Source organism: Eschrichtius robustus, chromosome 2 (genome assembly GCF_028021215.1).
Source record: "Eschrichtius robustus isolate mEscRob2 chromosome 2, mEscRob2.pri, whole genome shotgun sequence".
NCBI lineage: Eukaryota > Metazoa > Chordata > Mammalia > Artiodactyla > Eschrichtiidae > Eschrichtius > Eschrichtius robustus.
The window spans coordinates 18455262-18472618 of NC_090825.1; the positions used below are offsets into that span (position 1 = coordinate 18455262).

At 38.1% G+C, this 17357-nt stretch overlaps 1 protein-coding gene across 1 annotated transcript in view; it reads right to left on the bottom strand.

The window, feature by feature from the left end:
- CDH12 (cadherin 12) overlaps positions 1-16149 on the bottom strand; it is a 415721-nt gene extending 399572 nt beyond the window's left edge. The window contains exon 1 of the mRNA XM_068535175.1: positions 15940-16149. The gene's annotated coding sequence lies outside the window, so the exon portion shown is untranslated. The remainder of the gene's footprint in view (positions 1-15939) is intronic.
- Positions 16150-17357: the final 1208 nt, after the last annotated feature.

Here is a 17357-nt window from a genome sequence, read left to right on the forward strand (position 1 = left end):
AAGACCCAAGAGGATTGCTGAATGGACCAGCAGACTCCACTGCACACTTTCACTGCAGAAGAGAATGAATAAGAAATTGGTTTGGCCCAGTTCAACCACTGGATAAGTGATAGCCTGCACAAGGTGTCATTTAAGAATGACTAATACATCACTCTGTATGACAGACTCTGGGTCCATCCACCTCACTACAAATAACTCAGTTTCGTTTCTTTTTATGGCTGAGCAATATTCCATTGTATATATGTGCCACATCTTCTTTATCCATTCGTCTATCGATGGACACTTAGGTTGCTTTCATGTCCTGGCTATTGTAAATAGAGCTGCAATGAACATTGTGGTACATGACTCCTTCTGAATTATGGTTTTCACAGGGTATATGCCCAGGAGTGGGATTGCTGGGTCGTATGATAGTTCTATTTTTAGCTTTTTATGGAACCTCCATACTGTTCTCCGTAGTGGCTGTATCAATTTACATTCCCACCAACGGTGCAAGAGGGTTCCCTTTTCTCTTGTTGTACGTCCATATAATGCAATATTACAACGAGGACAAACCTTGAAAACATTATGCTAAGTGAAAGTAGCCATTCACAAAAGACCACATATGATATGGTTCCATTAATATAAAATGTGTAGAATAGGCAATCTACAGAGACGGAAACTAGATCAGTGGCTGCTTACAACAGGGGTTGGGGGAGGACTGATGGAGAATGGGGGATGATAGCTAAAGATACAGGATTTCTTTTTGAGGTGATTAAAATGTTGTAAAACTCACTGTGATGATGGTTGCAAATATCTATGAACATAATAAAAACTATGAAATTGTACACTTTAAAAAAAAAAAAAAATGACTAATACAGATTGAATTGATGCAGGATTATTTTCTTCTAATTTTTCTATTTAGAATAGGTTAGTGGGCAGAAGTGAAGAAGGCTTTTAATTGAAATGAGTGGACATTCTCACAAGAGTTAGAATCTGGAAATGAAAATGAGGGTTCCAAAATGAGAGCCCAGGATGGAGTCTGAAGTTCCGTCTCTGATGTCTCACTGGAGCTGGGTCCTGGCCTCTGTGCCGGAAGATCTATTGCAAAGTAGTTCGGTTGGGAGCAGAGAGCTGACCCGTGGCCGATGACAAGTGAGGGTTCACAGAGATGAAACGTTCAGGCACCAGGCCTGCAGGCTTCAGAGCTGACACCTTGCCTGGCACCTGGTTTATGTCTTCTGCATCCTACTCCTTTCCATGGTTTCTCTACTTTATGAGAAAACTTGCCACTTGGTCTGCATATGCTGTGTGACCTTAGTGAAAAGCACGGGTTGAAGTTGTAAGTAAAAAGCGATAAAGGGAAGGACAGTGTGCTTTTCCTGTAGCTGCACTTGTGTGAACAATGAGACCAGGACAGAGGACAGTGCTGTGGACAGAGGACAGAGGACAGAGGACAGAGGAGCTGTGATCTCCCAGGAGACTTCAGCAGCAGGGCTCTCCCCTGGCAGAAGGCAGGAGGTCAGAGAGGGAAACACGAGAATCCTGTTTCTGAGTGCACAAGAATCTTGTTTTGAAAGCAACTCTGGGAGTTTTCACCAACAGCCAGGGGAGACCTTGAGCAGCTGAGGTGCAGGAATCAAGGCAGTGGGTCCTGAGCTACCATAAAGGTGGTACTTGATAAAAATAAGATCCTATTTTATTATCCCAGGTTTAGACATTTGCATTTTCATAGGTCTCAGTAAAAGTCAGCTTTCCATCCTCTGGGTAAACAGTGGCTTTCTTAGCTTGAAATTATTAGAGACCCTGGGGTTCAAGGTTGTAACTGGGACCCTGATAACTCTCAAACCTGGAGAGGTTGAAAGAACTCATGGGGAATGCCGGCAAGATATGGGGACCTGGGCCACCCAGTTAATGTAATAAATGCTAATATCCACAGTGGCAGGGTGTTTGCTGTAAGTCAGGTGCATTGCTAAGCGCATTTATTATGGCATCTCATTGTATGGCAACCTCTGAGGTCGTGAATATTACCTGTATTATACTTGAGAAGGAAACCAGGCCCTTAAAAACTAAAATTCCCTAAATCTACACAGGTAGGAAATCATGGTCAGATTGAAATTTCAATCTGTTGAACTGAAAAACCCATTCTTTTTAATCATCATTACATCACTACCCATTTCAGGTATACTTTGCAGGCCTGGATGTGCTTCCTGGTGACCCCTTTAAGCTTGGGAAAGGCAAAGAAAAAACTATTATTGTTTCCTTGGGCAATAGCTGCTCACCAGGTACTCTGATGGGTGCTCGCTCACACTTTGTCTCATTTAATTTTCAAAAAAACCACTGAGGAAATATAAAGTGTGTATTTTACACATCTTAAACACCAAGAAAGCAAGAGCCCTCTCACTCTTACTCTATCGCCACTAGACTTATTTCTTAGGAGGATTTCTCTTCTTCCATAAACCTCTGCAAACGGAGCATATTCTGCCAGTTTCGTTCCCCTGCTTTCGTGTTCCTGAATTTAGATCCGCATGAGGGAAGAAAAGCCTTGGGATAAAATGCTGGCTCTTTTTTCTGTACGGTGTCTCTCTCTCTCTCTCACACAAACATACACACACCCACACAATCACATTTTCTCAGTGTTAACCTGTTGGTAATAACAAAAAAGAAATATGCATTCTTGTTGATCACAGAATTTAACTCTAGATGTCTAGGTGGAATTAAAAAAGAACATAAGAGCATGCTACAATTTGCTTTGCATATTATATTACAGAAGTCCTGTGGAAATAGTGTGTGTGTGCATGTGTGTGTCTGTATATATACATTTACAAATATATATATATATATATATATATATTTATAGAGAGAGAGAGGGAGAGAATATATGTGTACATACATGTTATATGTGTATGCGTGAATAAAGGCATATATAAGCATATATGTGTACAGTACCTGTGTATATATACATATATACTTACACATACATATATACTTCATATGTCTATATACAATATAGGTACTTTATTCATTTGGAAGGAAAATTAGAATTTTCTCCACGGCTATCTGTAGTGCTCCATTCCAGGTAGCATCTTGTAAGCAGGCCACATATATAATCACTTGAATTGACCTCAAGTAGGTGGAAGAATTTACACAGCTTTCAAAAGCCCCTGCCTTGTCCCCATAAAAATGGATACCTGAAAATGGAATAAGGGAATTTACTCCAATGTGCAAATCGGTTCTCGAACAACTCCTAAAGCATCTTCAGCCTAGTCCAGGATTCTCTGTTCCTTTTTCCCTGTTGCCTCTGTGCTCCTCTCTCCCTCAGGGTCAAGCACCTGTGAGTTTGGGACGCACGGTCATTCCTGGCTGGGGCTTCTCTCCCTTTGATTATCTCATGCGATAGACCTTTCCTCTTCTCACCAACACAGTGTTCAGAGTGGGTCATGTTCTCAGTGCCAATCAGATAAAAATATACCATGATGAGACACTAATTAGTAAGAAACTGCTGGTTGCCTGTGTAACTCAAGGGCCTTTAGTATCCCAATTTAAAGGGTGGAAATAGTCTTGGGAAACGTATTTTTCATCAGGGAGCTCCAGGGAGATGATGTGGAAAAGAAGTAGCTTCCGGCAGCGTTGCTTATATTCTGATTAGGAGACTCTTCTGTTTCATTCTAGATTGTTTTTTATTGCTTTCTATGAAATCATGTATTGGTAAAGCATCCTTATTGTAGGGTCCTCATCTAAAATATGATGTTATTATCACTTTTTCCTAAGATACATCTGTCCAGTGAAAAGTTTGAGGTGGTTATTTCATTCCTGCTTCAAACTCTCCCAATATGATCTCCTCATATACAAAATCATTATCTTTAAAATTTATAAAGTAACAAAGCAAGTATGGTTTTTCTGATTTATAAATTCGTATGCTCCTTGCAGAAATTTCTTACACGCGTCTTCATTTTTTTTCTCTGTGTCTGTGTGCAATCAGTTTGAAACCTCTAGGAGATTTTGCATGGTGCTCTTCCCTTGCAAATTGGTGGGACAAAATCTATTATGATAATAAAAATAACCTAATAAAATAAGTATTATTTCCTTCACAATAAAAATCAGTCTTAATATTATTTGAAAAGACATGAAACAAATTATTTATAATTACAAGAAAGTTTTTAGCTAACCATGTGGCACAGATAATTTTTTAATTATTTAAAAATCATACTATGTATGTGTCTATCTATCTATCTATCTATCTATCTATCTATATCTCCATGTAATCACCATTCATATCCAGATGGCCATTTCTAGCACCTCAGACACCTGCCTTTTATACCCCTTCTCAGTCAATGCCCCCTCAAAAGGCACTCATAATGTTGGCTAAGTGAATAATGCTATAACATTTTTATTCTTTACATTGTACTGTCATTTTATATAATTACCAACAGTGTTGAAACTACATTTCAAATTCATCTTACACACCAAATGATCATCTTTTATGAACATGATATAGAGATGACTGTTGTGTTATCTGACAGTTTACCTGGTAGAAAATGCTGGAAACAGGCATTTCTGATATTCTTAAATATTTTTATGTCAGAATCATAACTAATGCCAGAAAAGCATAACACCTAACAAACTGTGTCTGCTATTTAAAATACATCCAGCAACCGAAATGCTAAACTCCTTCCATCTGCATGTTATGCTTCTGTCAGATTTAGATAAGTAGCTCCAGGACCTAGGAAAAGCCTACTTTGTGTTACTACTTTACTTCAACAATTCTGCTATATCTAGCAAGTAGTTTGCACACAAAACTCAAGGCTGATGTTTGAAGGTATCTTTTACTCTCGTGGGTAATGGCTCTATGTGGACAAAAACGCTTTTAATTCTGGAGTTTCCTCTTGGAAAGCCAAGCCTCTGAAATATTTCAATGCTAGCAGGGTCACCCTCCTTTGCAAACCTCAAGATTTTGAAATGTTTACCAACGCTGACAAGTTTTAATTTGTTTGTAAAGCAAGCAGCAAGGAACAGAGGGTGTAATTTTTGTATTTGGTATGGATCGGAGGAAGGAGAGTGAATGGGTTCTCAAGAGCCCTATTCTGCAATGTGTCCAAAAGGGGACACTGGAGAAGTGCAGAACCACAGATTGTGTAGGAAGCACTAAAGCACCGAAGATGCAGTGCCTGGGCACCGCTGATAAGTAAATGGCTTTTCACATGAAAGAGAATTTTACCTTGTTTATTGATGGATCCCCACTTCTCAGAACCAGCTTAATGCGGTCTAAAATTACTACCTGATTTACATGGTTCTAAGGTATGAGTACAGAATAAAATAGGGAAAAGTTTTCCTTGCTCAGTTCCTCCAAAGGCAGAATGAGCTACTTTGGGAGGCAACACATTTTAACTTTACTGCTTCTACTCAAAGCAGAATCATCAAACTTCTTGAGCAGGATACTACTACAAAAGACAAGGGAGAGGCTTTACGTCATAGGTCACAAAGAGGTATGAGAGGTATATAACACGAGAGTTTGTAAAAACTGGACTAAGAGAGATCTAGAAGACAGCAGCAGTATGGAAGGGTTGGTAGCTTCATAAATTGGTATATTGGTCAAGAACAAGGGTAACACGCCATCAGGCCATCATACAACAAGCTTTACTTCTTTAAAGGAATCATTTTGACACTTTCATTACGTTGCCTACTTTCGTGTTACCTCTGCTCACTTGCTGCTGCCTAACTCCGTCCTCCTCTCCCCATGCCTGCAGACCAGAGCATAATTGGATCTGTTCTTTTTTTTTCTAAAATAGCAGAAAAACAAAATAACATAGCATCCAGTAGAGAAGAAATATTCTGATATCCAATTATACTTCCGAGTAGATACAGATAGAATCATGGAGTATTATACCTGTTTACTCTTCTTTATTTTCTGACAAGAGATACTTCTCTATTATCCTTATACGACGTTCCTCCTTATACACAAGTCATGACATTTATCTTGGTGCTAATGTTTTTCTCTGCCTTTCAGATGTTTGCCTTTGGGGCTACTGGTTTAAAAAATATATATTTGGTGGATCTGCGTTAAAAATCACTTCTTTCCCTGACAAGATATTTAAGATGTCATTTGTGCCTTGTGAAGGCTTTTAGAAAAATCCAGAGACCTAGACCCAGATGACCCAAACTGTGTTTCTGCAAGGACTGCAATTTCCTTTTGAGGATTATGGTTCCAGGGACGATTGCTTCTAAATAGCTGTGAGAGAAATACTTTCCAGAATTAATGCTGTTGTTTACTTTTTGTGGATTTTTAGAACATCTCACCCCACCACATACAAAGGACAAGCAATAAAGTACAGTTTATTTACGGTAATATTAAATATAACAGTGCAATCATTCCTTAAACATATGAGGTCAAAGCATATCTATTCAGGATGTGCTTTTTTGACAACTGATTCTCAAGTATAGCCAATTTCTATTGTTTGTTCTACCTGTTATTTTGCTTTAAAGATAAAAAAGCCTAAGGACAAGAATTAGTGTAGTTACCCTGCCCTAAACATCATCAAGTTATGAAATAAGAAGCTATAAGAGTGGTACTTTGAAGAGAATGGACTTTTGAGTTAAAATATGCATGTTCATTGATCACAAATGGAAGAGAAATGTCAGCCAGTTATTACACAGAAAGGAGCTGATTGAAAATAGGTGACCTTTACCAAACGTGTGTGAAAACAATTTTTACTCTTCATTAAAGGCTAAGATATCTACATAGTCCATAAGATGTATGAAATACATTAAACAAATATCAGTAGTTACTGGCATGGCAAATTTTTGAATTAATCAAATTGTTACTATATTTTTGTGTTTTCTGACATTTCATAAAGGTGACATGGAGGAGCAAAATTCTCTTCAGAATGGCAGGAATTTAACTGCCCAAGTGGAAGGAAGAAGCTTATGAATAAATTATTGCCCTTGAATTCAGAGAAGTACATTACCTGTCCTTGTTTACAAAGAATTTGTATATGTTAGTGTCTGTCACCAGGAATAAGGTAGTGAATGAAACACACACAGAGCCTGCCATCAAAGGGTTTGGAATTTAGCATTATTCAACGGTGTAATGAGTTCTGGGATTGGAGTAGAAGGGGCCTAAAGTGTATTACGGAAACTGATAGGAGGAGCATTTTACTAGACTGCTAGTGGCCAAAATCTGTCTGGATGAAGTGACATCTTGTGTTCTACAGGTCAAGAGATCTAGCCGGGCAAAAAGTTAACTTAATGTGACAGGCGGTGAACGTGAAATCTCAGGAATAAGGAACCCAGGGTGGCTGGGAAATAAGCTGCTAGAGGTTAGGCAAGACTCAAGAGGATGCAGCATCCAGAACTTCCAGAAAAATGGATGCCTCATGAAGGTTGGAATAATATCCTAAAAGAGAGCAGAAATTACAAGGACAATCTTTAACACAGGAGTAATGTGATCAAGACTGTCTTAGAGAAGTCGATCTTCTGGCGGTAAGGAGCATTATTTTGTGAAGAAGAAGAGTATAACATAGAGATCATAAGCAAGTAACAGATGACGGAGGTGTGAACTGTGGGGAGGCAAGGATGCAAATACATGTGAGACAGATTTAAAGGGCAGAACTGAAAGGACCAGATGTTGATTGGATGTGTAAGGTGTGAAGAGTGGTAAGGCAAAGATGATAGCTGGATTTCTCCCTTGGCCCATTCGGTAGGTTATAGTGCCATTTGCTGAGCTATTAAAGAGAGGATAGCAAGATGGGAAGATGCCTTGATCCCCTCCTCCTTCCCTCTCTTTCTCTCTCTCTCTCTCTCTCTCCCCCTTCCTTCTTTCCTCCATTCCTTCCTTTAACACGTCGGTACCAGCTATATGATAGACACTGATCTAGGTGCTAAGGCTTAAGCAGTGAACAAAACTAGGTCCCGATCTTCACAGAGGTTATGGTTCCTGCTGGAGATACCATCATCAGGGAATAAGCAGTAACTATCAGATTAACAGCAAGGAGAAAGAAACAAAAAGAGTGATTTTGGGTGTAATGGTAAGAGAAAAACTGTGAGTAAATGACATCTCCTATTGAATTTCAGCTACAGTTAACAACAACACAAAGTACTGCACAAAAGAAGCAGTTTCTGCTAGAGTTAACACCTAGTATTATACCTATAGAATGAAAGGGTCAAACTGTTAGCCTCCTAAAAATGTCAGGGACATTAAATTTGAATAGCTGAATTTGATTGTCCTACAAGTGTCCAGACAGAAATAGAGGTTTTTCTGTTAGGTCTTAGTCAGGAGGTAGGAGAGTGTGAATTCTACTTCATGTCAGTACTAGCAGATATGGCCATTCAGAGTCTGCCATTTTTCCTGAACTCTGAAACTGAAATAAATTTGCTCTCCTAATCCTGCAAAACAGAGCCCCTGAAAGTCACATATGGATACAACCTTGGCTAATTTCACGCTCATTCAACCTCTGGTTTGGTTTCAAGTCCTGCATATGAACTTTCACAGATCCTGGGTGCAGCATATTAAGAATATCTTATTCTCTCTCCCTTCAGCCCACCAAAAGCTCATTTTCTCCCCTGATATATTTTTGTTTTAACTTTCATAGGTATTTTTAATGTATGTGTATACCTATATTTTGATTTGAAATAGTGAAAAATATAATGCAAGATTCAGAATAGGGCACCAATAACTCTGTCTCTCCCATTCTCCAAATTCTTTAATGGATCCCCATCATTCCTGGGTTGGAATCCAAACACCTTTTCACATAGAAAAATAAAGTTGCCTCTTATTACACATACAACACTTTATCGCAACGTTATGTCAAACTAACGTGGTCCTGGAGGGGGTCAGGAATTCTCTGTGCCTTTGGACACAGCGTCACTTCTACTGGCAGCTTATAACCCCTCCTCTTCTGTCTGTCTTAATTCAAGCTATCCTTTCATTTATAGCTCAGGAGACTTCTAGTAAGTTTTCCATGGCCCCTCCAAGTTAAGTCAGGAGCTCTCCCTGGGCATTAATAACACCCCATACACATCTTTTCATGATTACACACCAGAGTGTGTTACAACTGGTCTTTCCCTTGTCTGCCCCCGACCAACAGGCAGAGAACATTATTCAAAGGAATTGGGGCTTGTCAACATGTATCCATAGCATCTAGCCCAGTACCTGACACTTAAGAGGGACACATTAAAACTAAGTACATTAAGTGGATGAGTAAGTCTTTGGGGAAATGTGCTTGAATCTTACCCAGTACTGAGCAAAAGCAAAACTATCATATTTTAGGTACATGCCTCAATCCTAACACATGGCCCATATAACTAAATTATTAGTTTGGAATATCTATTCATTCTTTGTTCAATAGATACTTTACGAAAATCTACTCTACGCCAGGCCCTATTCTAGGTACTGGGTTGCAGCTATGAATAAAACAAACAAACAAAACCCTGCCTTCATGGAGCTTACATTTTAATGTCTAATTAGAGTGTAATTAGAGAGGGAGACAAATAACGATCAAATCAATTTAAAGGTGTACCGTTAATAAAATGTTAAGCATTCTAGAAGAAGACAATATGGAAGAGTAACGGAATTCTATGGGCAGGTTTGTAATTTTAAAAATATTAATATAAATTATCCAAAATTTGTTTCCATACTAATGAAATATATTTCCCTTTGTATTGTGTAGATCTGAATAACAACCATGAAATGTGGCAGCTGGGAACAGAAAGAGAGAAAAGGTTAAATAGAGGCGAAAGCTGAAATCTATATCCTTGCCATTTAGTTTTGAGAAAGAAGAAAAGTTGAAGTGACAAATAATGAAGCTTTAGGACGGCATTCCTAGAATAAAGAGAACTGAAATGCTGTTTGAGAAGTTGGCCTTTTGTGATGAGTTTGGAACCTTGGTATATAGCTATCTGGGGGAGTGCTAAAGTCCAAAACTTCTACCCATTGAGAAGTGGGACTGGGAAAGCAATCAATGATCACCCTGCTCCTTCTTCACTGCAAAGAATGAAACACGTTAGCAACGCTTTGAATTAAATATTGTTAGCAAGTGTTAGCAATGCAAAGAATTAAACATGCTAGAAATACGTTGCTTTCTAAAACACCCAGTTACTCTATATCCAGAGTGAGTAGTGGGAATCAACGATAGATTAAAAAAAATATTTCTCAAATTTCACCTGGCTTATAACGTCCCATCATCCTTCTATAATCAAAAGAGCTTCTTGAGAAGTTTTATCAACCTTCAGTCCAGGTAAGCTGGGCTGTAAGTCATATCCTAGGTAGGTCCTTGAATACTTACCTACCAGGGGCAACCATAGAGCAGTATGGCAGAGAATGAGAGCAGCATTTCTCATAGACCAGCAGTGTCAGTATCCCTGGGAGGTTGGTAGAAATGCAGAATTTGGGCTCCACTCTGGAACCTTCCTACAAGACGCCCAGGTAATTTGCATGCCCATTCAAGTTGGGAGGTGCTGCTCTATAACAGCAATCCTCAGCCTTGTCTGCATGTCAGAACTGCCTGGGAAGTTGTTTAAATCTCAGTGATTAGGCCACATTCCTATATATTCTGATTTTATCAGAATAACCTGCATGTGTCTCAAAACTGTGTTTCCTGGGTCCTTTCTCAGACCTACAAAATCAGTACTCCAGGAATGAGCCTCAGGAATCTGCCACTTTAAGGCACAGAGTCATTGATTCCCATATAGAGCAAAACATAAGAATCCGTGGCTTGGAGGATGGAAAACGATGAATTCCATTGCAGAAAATACCTTTTATTTATGGGGATTACTTGAATCAACACACAAAATATGAAATACTTCTGCATATACATATACACATACATATGTATAAATGGTATTTGATAACTTTTCAACTTTATAACTAGAGGATTTAAATCCCATAGCAAGATATAGATGAGTTAGAGGAGGAAATGATGGGCTTGAATCTACCAGGAAATAGATTTTTAGGTAGTCATCTTCAAGATATTTTACAAATATTCCACAGAATATTTAGTATGCTCATAATAAAATCATACAACATATGAATTAGTCTCATAAATTTGTTTCTCTTCTAAACAAGCAGTCAGCATACTTTTTCTGTAAAAGATAAAATAGTGAATAATTTCAGCTATGCACACACTACACTCTCTATGTTGTCAACTATTCAAGTCTGGTTTTATAGCATGTAAGCAGCCATTGACAAAATAGAAAGTTTTCTCTAAGCCAGCTCCCAAATTACTTTCTTTAAAGTAACATCCACACATCTGTCTAAATCCAGTAGAGGAAAAAGTGTATGTTCCTAAAATTCAAATGTACTGATATAAACACAGTGTCAGGACATGGTTCCAGCTTCTGGTAAGGCCCAAGTGTGCATTGTTTTAAAGGAGAAAGAACGTCCTGGATTTTCTCTACTTGACAGGTAAGGTGAGGGACTAAAAACAAGGTTTCTGGTTTATAATAACAACTATTATTTCCTGAGCACCTGAGTAATTGTAAGTAGGTTATATTAATTATCATTTTTATCATTTTATCATTTTTATCATTGTATCATTTTATCATTATCATTAATTATCATTTTATCCCACAGCACTGCTGTGGGATTAGTACTATTATTCGCTCCAGTTTAAAGGTCATAAAAATAAAGTTTGGACACCTTAACTGACTTGTCACAGAGCTAGCAAGTACCCTCAGTGGAATCTGAACCCAGGTAGCTGAACCCAGAACCTGTACTTTCCGCCACTACACATCTCTGCCTTATCCATTGTCTACTGAGACTATGAATATGTGTGATGCTGGGCCAGTTATAAGCTTTTAGTTTGTAAGAGACACAGATGTGCTCAGCTCGAATTGGTTAATGGAACTGAAACCACAGAGAAAAATGTGGAAAACAGGAAAAAGTCTCACCATTGCATGGTGTGTCTGGAATACCGCCCAGGATAACATAGTCTTTCTGCTTCTATACAGGGAGCACGCCTTTATTTTTGTGCTTAGCCATTATGGCGAGTCAGAAAATGTTTGTCTTCTAATTGACCTAAGGGAATTAACTTCTCTTTCCTTCCTACCAACCTCACGACTTCAGCTTATTCATGATTTCTGCAGACCATCATCTCTGTGTTTCTCAACTTCTGCTCCTGCCCATCTACTGCTGGTTATCCACAGTAGGCTGAATTTATGCTTAAGGTCACTAAATCATCTATGGGTTACATAAAACATTCTTTATTGACATGGTTATTTTGAAAGGCTACATGGTAGCCATTGGCTACTCTAGAGATGGCTGTCATAGATCTGGGTACATTCATCTCTGGTCATATCTGCTGTGGCCTGTGGAGCCTAGACACACGGCATACTTTCTGGGTGGGGAGACCTGTGCATAGTGAACGCTCAGCATAACAGGCTCCTCTGAAATACCACTGTTTATAGATCATGTCCATTCTTTTGGAATAGTACTAAAGATTATCTATATATACTTTGTTTTTCTGTTATTCTTATATACAACTAGAAAAAGCCAATAGCTTGCCATAAAATCTAGCGAATGGAAAGTAAACTGGCTGGTGGCTGGAGATTATACATTTCTTGATCATGTTTCTAATCATTGTTGAATCCATTATTTGCAGTAACTGGTTCAATATTATCTATTTAAGTGTTTGAGAGCAGGCTGGAGCATAACAAAGGATCATATTTTATAACTATGCAGCTTCCGGTACATCTCAGCACATTCTTGGATATGAGAGCTCATCAAATTAGATCTTTCAGGTCAATCCTAATTTTATCACATCTCTCCCTTTTTGTCCTAGATGGGACCAGATTTTGCTTTGGATAACATTGTCACAATATCAACGTAATTAGCTATAGCAAATCTCTGTGTACATATGGGAAGGCTTATGTAAAGTCAGTAGACCAAATAGATTCCTGTACATTTGAATCTACTTTTTTTCTTTAGTCTACTTTCCAACATTCCATTCTGTTCACTTCTTTATCTTTTCTAATATTATGAACGTATTTTGCCACGAACATAAATTCTCCGTAACCTCCTTTTAATTCCATTTCAATATAAGTGGCATTGAATTTATATCTCTACTCTTTATTTGATTTTTATCCTGAGAGTATATCTACCTCTCTTGGAAAGATGTTTATACTGCAGATACTAAACTTCCGTACTGATTATCCCTATAGTAGAGTGTTTTTTCTGTCAGTAGTAATCAGAATCAGCTTGATGCAAAGACTTGAGCACTAACCTCTTTCAGAATCTCAAAGAAAAAAATATATGCTTCTTTCAAACACTGGTGGCTATGGAGTTTACAAAATCATTTATTTTGAGTAAGCCAAGAATTAAACTATTCTAAGGGTGATATAATTAAGTTGCACTATCAGATATTCATGAGTATCAGAATAGGTCACCAGGTATAAAGTGATAAAAAGTATAGTGTAAAGATTACGAGCTTTAAATACTGTCTGACCTGAACTTGAATCATAGGTCCCCAGCCTGCTCTCCCAGCCTGCATCTCTTCATCTGGAAAATTGGGGCAAATTATCTCCAGTGTCATCATTTTGACCTGATAATTATATAATCATACATACAAAATTTATACCCCAGCTGTCTGGCATTTAGGAGTCATGGTAAACACTGCCTCACCCTGTTGACTCTTATTGAAAATACCACCTACCTAGGAGCAGGTTATAACTCTTAAGAAAAGTTTTATAAAGCTTTAACAGATTTTTTTTTTTGATTTAAATTTCGAAACTGCCTATTCTAAGTGAGGTTATCCTACAAGATGTTTTCTGATGTCACAGAAGGAATAAATTACCATCAAATAAATGAAAAACGGGATTGAGTTTAGAACCTAGAGGTAAGCTGGAACCTGGGGATAATATATGAAAAAAAGTCTGACTGAGGCAGCTACCTACGTAAACAGCTCCCAATTCTCAAGTGGAACCAGGATTTTCTTCATTCTCTTTTCAGCCTGTGTAATGCAAATTAAGACAACAACTACACTGATAAAATCCCTTTAAAAACTTTAAGTATATCTTTTTAAATAAAAACTACAACTACCTTCATTTTTTAAAATAAATATCCCATTACACACTAAGCACATCCTTCAAGGGTCATAGACATCAACTAAGTACATCTAGTAAAAGTTCATTGGGTAGGGTATCACCATGGATTTTGAACTTGGCACAAGGAATAGTTTATAATAAAGAGATGTTATCAGCAATGGACAAGTTTGTTACTAACAAATGTGACCCGGTTTGGTTAATGTTGCCTCTTCCTGTTTATCCATGTTGCTTCAAATGTAAGAAAAGAAGATGCCAAAGACTCAATGACAGTAACTAGTCAAACACTTCTCTGAGGTATCTTGAATCAGTTGCAAAACCACCTCGCTGGAGAAAAGAGATAGAAGTCTCAGTGCAACAGAGGGAAATAAACGTCTTTAGGCTTTGGCTAAAACACACAGACAAACAGCTCGTACACATCCGTGCCTATGGGTATCCTAAAAATATGTTATTCCTGTGGGGGAAGCAATAGCATCAGCCTAGAAAGCTCTCTAGAGAATTTTGGAAGGCTAGCCAATTAATATAAACAATGTTCTGACATCTTTATAAAATGTCCCATCTCAGGATACCCATAGGAGGAGGGCAGAATCAACATTTCATGAAATATGAGTGCTCATTTTAAAAAGCACAGTTAAGATACCATTATAAATCTTTACACAAAAGCAGCAACATTTTACTTTGTGCGTTAGCATAACAGATGTTATTGAAATTCAATCTGTGTAAGTATTATCTCATGACAGTATACATTTGTATTTTAAATAGCGTTTGTCTCATTGTTAGAAAATCATTTTGAAGTATAAGTACTACATCATAAGAAGATAAGTGGTTGCTATTATTCACTCACGTGGTTAGAGCGCTAAGCAATCAATTGGTCATACGTAATTATATGGATAAAATCATTTTATTTTTTGATTGTATAGAAATTTACCATGATGTGAGAGAAAACCATCAGACTATATTTACACTTGCAAAGTAAAATAGAAAAGAAAAAGTTTGGATAATTAAATCTAACTTTGGAAAAGTTGCTTCCATTCCCTTTAGATATTTTTAACAAACTTATGAGGAAAAAGGGTTTAGAAGAGATAATGTGGACTAGTTTGTCTAAATTACATAGATAATTGCCCTAAGCCATGTAAAATACAAGTTTAACCTCAGTTCACTCTTGTTTGATGACAAAGTACAACTTCAAACATAAAAGCCAAGATGTCAGTAAACATTTAATTTGAATCCATTATTGAAGAATTCTCCTTTCAAAAGTAAGTATTTTAGAAAGAAAGTAATTTTCTTTACTTTTCTTTTTATTAAATTATCTCATTAAAAATTCACCTCTCATACAAAAACTATAAATCATATCAGTGGTATGATAATTCTTTTTGGTTCATTTTTCTTAACAGCTACATCAGAACCTTTATTAAAATTTTAATTGCTAAATGGTCACTATTAAAATATTCAGGGATTTAGTTCTAAATCCTTCAACCCACAGGGAGCTCAGGAACGTTGTTAAAGTAAAAAGCTGCACAAAATCTCAACTCTCATTTGCAAATGTTCTCTCCATCTGATTTAACTTTGAAGCTTTTAGACTGAGAGCTTTTGCCATATGACACCAACAAAACACTTCAATCAAAATCAAGTTACCTTAGCGCCGCACAGTTCTCTAGATTATTTAAAAAGGTAAAAAGAGAAATTCACTCTCTTTTCATATTTCCTTTCATTTTCTCTTGACGCAAGGCAGAATACTTAGGTTTCAAAAGAAATTGCTCTGTAATATCATCCCCAAACACCGGGTTTCATTCTAGGACAGTTGCTTGTAAACTAAGGCTTCTCCTGACAGAAACAGTCACTTGCTGCAGTGCAGAGTGTCAGTATAGTCAGTTAGAACTTTCAATGCAGAAATTCAGCGCGACGCAGTCACTCAGGTGAAGCGGCACTTACCTGAATTGAAATATTCACTGCGAAGGAGGTGAGAAATCAGTCGAATCAACCGTGAGCGGGGTGGGGAGAGCGAAGTTTTCAGTCAACACCCTCCAAGTAGCTGCGTGCTCGGCTGCTTTTTCCTCTTTATGCTGAGCCCCTCACTGTCTAAGAGAACAAAAAAGAGAAGCTGAAATCCTCCGAGGTTCCAGTGAGTAAATGAGGACTAAGCGATATTTCTTAACGGGAGCTCCTCGGCGAGCATGCTGCGTTTGGTGGTTCCCTAACTGCTGTGATATGCTGCTGTCAGGTCCCCGGAGCCGGGCGATAATCACTGACCTGATTAGCAGGAGACACTCACTGTGCGCAGGCAACACACGCAGAGGGTTAGTGGGTCTCCTGGGAACTGGAAAAGGCACCGGGGCTGCTTGGGACTCTTGTCTTTTCCAGCCTAATGGATGAACTACAACTCTGACTGTAATTTGCCAGGAGATTAGCTACAGGGTTCAGCCGCGGAAGGACTTAAATAAACGTGCTTTCTCCTGCAGTTCTGCCAGGTGCCTTCGTGTTAGATAGCAGGTACAGTGAAACAATTAATCGACCGATAGAGCTGATTTGTAAGACAGGACGAAAGCTGAAAAATGTTCAAAGCAATGTGATAAAAGATATAGCTGGGCTTGCCTTTGCCCCAAGCCTGGTACATACTTCAACCTTTGCCTAAGTAAAATGTTTTTAAAGGTTGATCACAGCCCTCCAGAGTGCAACTCTGATTTATGAAAGAAAGGAAGTATTCATACTAAATAAGCATGTTTGGCAGGTTCTTAACAGACGCAGGCATTCAACCCAAGACATGGAAAACACAGCGTTTCTTATGTAGTTTCTCAAATAGCATTTTAAATTAGCGTCACACTTGCGAGAAAATGTTTGCATTATACTATTAACCTGAGTAGCACAGGAGAATACATCAGTACACCTAACTAAATCATCTCTTCTACTATTGTTGAAGTACTAACTTTCTAAAACAAAAATAAGCAAGGGCATGAGAGGATACAAAATGTCAAACAACATATTAAATGTAGGCATGCGCCGTTCACAACCTGCTGATACCCCTCCACTGACCCCCTGAGCAGATCTTCAACACCTCCGACCTCAAAAGTTACCACTTCCTCCCAGAGATCTAATTCTCTCAAAAAGGTCACCTAATTAAATGCCAAAGCCTCAAATGGTTACGTTTTGACAATTCTCACTTCTATAGGAGAAAGTTATTAACATAAGAAGAACAGATGAAAAAAGTCCTTTGCATGTCTCGAGGGTGAGAAAAATCTCATTGCCAGGGAAAAAACTGACAAATGTCCTGTCACAGTGATACTGTGTGATGTGTTCAGCATTTCTGTTTTTCCAAGTAGGTCTCACTTGGGACATATGGCATTCCCTTGATG